This window comes from Sander lucioperca, chromosome 24 (genome assembly GCF_008315115.2).
Source record: "Sander lucioperca isolate FBNREF2018 chromosome 24, SLUC_FBN_1.2, whole genome shotgun sequence".
NCBI classification, from domain to species: domain Eukaryota; kingdom Metazoa; phylum Chordata; class Actinopteri; order Perciformes; family Percidae; genus Sander; species Sander lucioperca.
Window position 1 is genome coordinate 4,058,421 of NC_050196.1, and position 5,628 is coordinate 4,064,048.

General features: G+C 37.8%; 2 non-coding genes across 2 annotated transcripts; one reads left to right on the forward strand and one right to left on the reverse strand.

The window, feature by feature from the left end:
* Nucleotides 1-1,883: 1,883 nt before the first annotated feature.
* trnas-uga lies at nt 1,884-1,965 on the forward strand. Its single transcript has one exon. It is a non-coding gene; the product is annotated as a tRNA-Ser (tRNA).
* Nucleotides 1,966-4,187: 2,222 nt separating this feature from the next.
* trnas-uga lies at nt 4,188-4,269 on the reverse strand. The gene has a single exon. It is a non-coding gene; the product is annotated as a tRNA-Ser (tRNA).
* Nucleotides 4,270-5,628: the final 1,359 nt, after the last annotated feature.

Sequence of the window (5,628 nt, forward strand, 5' to 3'; positions counted from 1 at the left end):
TTTCAAAAAATTAACAATGATTTGAACATTCAGACACAGACACTTTAAAAGTAAGCAAACCTCCTGTCTTACAGCCTTTGATTTGACTCGGACATAGAACATTCTGTGAGGAGACTCAAGTCTCCCTTTAGATGTTCTCTGTGCAATCCAACCTATGTTGCCTCAACAAGGAAGCATCCATTTTCTTTTAATCACATGCACTGCTCCCCATGCGGTCATAGCTCCGCCATCTTGTATTAGCAGGGTGCGATTTGTGAATAAAGCCGAGGGAGCAAATCGCACCGTGTGTTAGTCTCTACAACTAAAACCGCACACATATCCTTTTCCTACTGTCAGCTTAGATTATTTAGTTGTTATATATTGTGTTTTTTTACTTTTGCTTTATTATTTTTTTTAATAAACGCTATGGAAAATACATGTTGTCTATGTAACTTTGTACAAAGGTGAATTTTGCCTACCTGTTCTGTGACAAGAACTCCAAATTCTTTGAACTTTTGATAGCTATCTGTATGTTAATTTTGGTTGTAGTTATGAATTTCATTATGAATTTGAAATTGGTAGTTTTATTATTCTTTGATAGTTATTCATTACTTTTTTTATAGCCATTTTAATACCTTGATACCTTGACCCCTACATAGTTGGTACATTTGGCTGAGGCCCGGTTCCCAACATTGCTTTTATCAACTTCAGTCTCGCTTTAAATGTGTTGGAATAGCTAGTTCTAGAAGTAAAACGTTAAAATTATTTCTGTTAATGTTCCTTTCATCTAATAAGGTTACGTACAATTTTAACAATATCTGACTTGAGAACAGTGCATTTTGTGCTTGGTTAAAGCCCGTTGAAACAAATGTGACCAAATGGACCTAAAAATACTCAAATGAGGAACTTTGGGTATAAAGGCATAAAGCTGCCGTAAAAGGTCACCAACGCACGCCTGCCATCCCCCATTATTGTTCTGTATTCATCAGCAGAATCCGGCCCCAGCGTAACTCACTCTGCATTAACAACCTTAACTCCTGCAACTTTGGCTGGACAGTGTTTGGATCTACAGCAACATTAAAACTAAAGGGGAACTAGACTTTGCACGTTTGAGTTTTTACCATTTTATCATAAAAAAAAACATTGTGTATGCATAATTACAAATATCCAGTATTACAATAATTTAAACATATACAGTGGTGCTCATAAGTTTATGAACCCATGCTAAAGTTGACTAAAAAGAGGAATAAAAAAATCTTCTTTTGGACATTGATCTTAATGCCTTAATTAAAAAATTAGGAAAAATCCAACCTTTAAGGACTTGTTAATGAATAATGTATCATCAATAAATACATGTTCATCCTTAAAATACGGGGCATAAGTATACACACCCCTATGTTAAATTCCCATAGAAGAAGGCAGATTTTTATTTTTAAAGGCCAGTTATTTCATGGATCCTGGATACTATGCATCCTGACAAAGAGATGATAGAGAGATGATTTTATGGAAAGTACCCCATGCCAATCTCTAGGTATGGTGAAGGGTATGTGATGATGTGGGGCTATTTTAATTCCAAAGGCCACGGGACTCTTATATGATGATGATGATCTTTTATCAGGATGCATAGTATCCTGGATCCATGAAATAACTGGCCTTTATGTCCCCTGTATTTTAAGGAAGAGCATTTATTTATTTACAATACATTATTCATTAGTCCCACATTAGAAAATTGGTGTCCTTAAAGGTTGGATTTTTTCTATTTTTTTAATTACACTTATACTGTAAGAAGTTAATCACAGCCAGTGAAGAAACGTTTTGGCATTTACCTCGCTTGCCCTTGTCTTGCCTGTCTTAACAGTCTCTCCCGAAGCAAGGTGACTGGACTAGGTATTTGCAATGAATCAGCTGTGATGGCCGAGTGGTTAAGGCGTTGGACTTGAAATCCAATGGGGTTTCCCCGCGCAGGTTCAATCCCTGCTCACAGCGATCATAGCTGCTAAATAATTCTTTAGTATCACTTGACATGAAGATACAATCTTAACAGTAATGTCTGCAGAAGAGTAGAATTCCTATCACCGGGCTGTCGTGTTGCTAGAAGTCCTAACTGATTACACATGGAGGGGTTTACACAACAATCAATCAATATAGTAATCACAGAAATAAAACTGTTGTACAAAAGTTTGGAGGACGACGGGGAACGAGCTGCTACCAATGACAAGCCTGAGTGTAGACTACCGGGAAGTTAAGTAGCCCAGCCTCCGAATCAGCTGTGAGTGTGGCCATGGAAAGAGAACCAATCCGCATCATTTGTCAAAAAAAACGTTGCTCTCACTCACATTATGTTAGCACACACAACTATATATGCAAGATGCAATACAAAATACGGCTAGGGCCGTAAGAATTTAAGTATGTACAGTGGTGCTCATAAGTTTATGAACCCATGCTAAAGTTGACTAAAAAGAGGAATAAAAAAATCATCTTTTGGAAATTGATCTTAATGTCTTAATTAAAAAAATAGAAAAAATCCAACCTTTAAAGTGCCCATATTATGAAAAAATCACTTTTTCTGGGATTTGGGGTGTTATGTTGTGTCTCTGGTGCTTCCACACACATACAAACTCTGAAAAAAATCCATCCATGCTGTTTAGAGTGAGATACAGTTTCTGAATGTGTCCTGCCTTCAGTCTCTGGGTGAGCTGTTCAAAATCGACACGGCTTGTGACGTCACAAGCCGAAACAAGCAGGCTAACCGCAACCATTAGCTCGTAGCGTTAGCGTTAGCATGCTAACGCTAACGCTAGCATGCTACCTCGTCCTCAATAGCAAAGCACTGCTACAACACACACAAGTTCACCATAATCTACGAAAGAACTACTTACATGTGCGCCCTCATTTAGAAGTCTCCCAGCTAATCCTGCCTTGTAACTGACCAAAGTTGTAGAAACAGCCTTTCTTTTACTGTCTATGGAGCTAGCTAGCTGACATGATCTACATCTGAGCTACTGCGCATGTGCAGTGCAATCAAAGATAGTACAGAAGAAGAAGAAGAAAAGAGGTCTCACTCTGTAGCTAAAACAGAGACCAGCTGAAAAGAGGATCTGCAGCAGTGAGAGAGAGCGGTGCAGTACAACAAAAATATGGTGTTTTTTGAAAATTAAACCATGTAAACCTATTCTGGTACAACCTTAAAATACAATTATGAACCTGAAAATGAGCATAATATGGCTGCTTTAAGGACACCAATTTTCTAATGTGGGACTAATGAATAATGTATCGTAAATAAATAAATGCTCTTCCTTAAAATACAGGGGACATAAAGGCCAGTTATTTCATGGATCCAGGATACTATGCATCCTGATAAAAGATCATCATCATCATATAAGTGTCCCGTGGCCTTTGGAATTAAAATAGCCCCACATCATCACATACCCTTCACCATACCTAGAGATTGGCATGGGGTACTTTCCATAAAATCATCTCTCTATCATCTCTTTGTCAGGATGCATAGTATCCAGGATCCATGAAATAACTGGCCTTTAAAAATAAAAATCTGCCTGCTTCTATGGGAATTTAACATAGGGGTGTGTATACTTATGCCCCGTATTTTAAGGAAGAACATTTATTTATTGACGATACATTATTCATTAACAAGTCCTTAAAGGTTGGATTTTTCCTAATTTTTTAATTAAGGCATTAAGATCAATGTCCAAAAGAAGATTTTTTTATTCCTCTTTTTAGTCAACTTTAGCATGGGTTCATAAACTTATGAGCACCACTGTACATACTTAAATTCTTACGGCCCTAGCCGTATTTTGTATTGCATCTTGCATATATAGTTGTGTGTGCTAACATAATGTGAGTGAGAGCAACGTTTTTTTTGACAAATGATGCGGATTGGTTCTCTTTCCATGGCCACACTCACAGCTGATTGGGAGGCTGGGCTACTTAACTTCCCGGTAGTCTACACTCAGGCTTGTCATTGGTAGCAGCTCGTTCCCCCTCGTCCTCCAAACTTTTGTACAACAGTTTTATTTCTGTGATTACTATATTGATTGATTGTTGTTTAAACCCCTCCATGTGTAATCAGTTAGGACTTGTAGCAACATGACAGCCCGGTGATTTTAGGAATTCTACTGTTCTGCAGACATTACTGTTAAGATTGTATCTTCATGTCAGGTGATACTAAAGAATTATTTAGCAGCTATGATCGCTGTGAGCAGGGTTTGAACCTGCGCGGGGAAACCCCATTGGATTTCAAGTCCAACGCCTTAACCACTCGGCCATCACAGCTGATTCATTGCAACTACCTAGTCCAGTCACATTGCTTCGGGAGAGACTGTTAAGACAGGCAAGACAAGGGCAAGCGAGGTAAATGCCAAAACGTTTCTTCACTGGCTGTGATTAAGTTCTTACAGTATAAGTGAGTTAGTTCTAGGTTTAATGTCACATTGATTTGCATTGTGGATTTTTCCATAAGTCACTGACCTCGCCAGACTGTCGACGGCCGATTATCGGCTTTGTGTGTCTGGACTTTTACAGACCTAACTAAAGTGCAGGGGGGAACATCAGAAGGGGACCTATATGACAAGTACCTTGGTTTAAGTTTGCTGACCCCTTTAGGTGATCTCTGGAAGAATCCATGTGTGCCTGTTTACCTTTATATCTACCAAACAGCTAAATAAAAATGTTTTGGTATTCATTTATTCAGTTGCCGTATCTATAAAGATTCTTCCAAACTAACAGTACTAAAAATTATACCTACAGAAAACACTGTTGCATTGAACTGTACTTTTCCATTCTTCATGCAACAATAATCACAATCAGAACAAGAATGATCTTTAACGGCCAAGTAACTTTGTACACATAAAAGTGACTCGAGGCCATTGAAAGCAACATTAAAAAAAAAGAGTATACAATTCCTTATATGTGCAAACACGTACTGTACTTGCCTTTTAAAGCTGGTTCTGAGTCTCCTTATTGAGGCCAGATAAGAATGGATAAGTACAGTTAAATAGAATGGTGTTTTTGTATCTTTTAATACTTACAGTTTAGATGGATCTTCATTTGATACAACTGTTGGAGTCATACATCGCTGTGAACCTGAGACCTCATATGATTTCAAGCCCAGTCACCTAACCACTCAGCCATCACTGCTCTTTAGCTTGCAGCACACATTTAACAGGCTCACATTTACTCCGCTTAAACCTGAATTTCCTGCTTTGCTTAATTTATCTTTCGCCTCATGTTATAAATTTAGTAAGGCATTATTGATAGCAAAAAGGCTGATTAATACTTAACAGAACTGTCACTTGGAACGAAAGATTGTTTCATATTCCACAGTGCTTGTGTTCATCAAACCTTAAAAGCAAAGTTTCTCCATCCAGCCACTGTTAATGAACCTTATTTAATAGAATAATGAAGCGAGAAGCACCCGCTCGCTGTCTGATGCGTGTGTGGTCTGACAGCTGTGGATAAGCTCATATGCTAAGCGTAATTAAGTTTCAGGACTGTCTTTCCTCAAGGGCAAATAAATATAGAAACGTTTTTGAATAATTTCTCTATCGACTGCCTTGGTTTCAGTAATGATAATTGTAATAGTATTAGTAGATTTTTAGATATTATACAACCATTTTTTTTATTGAATTAGAT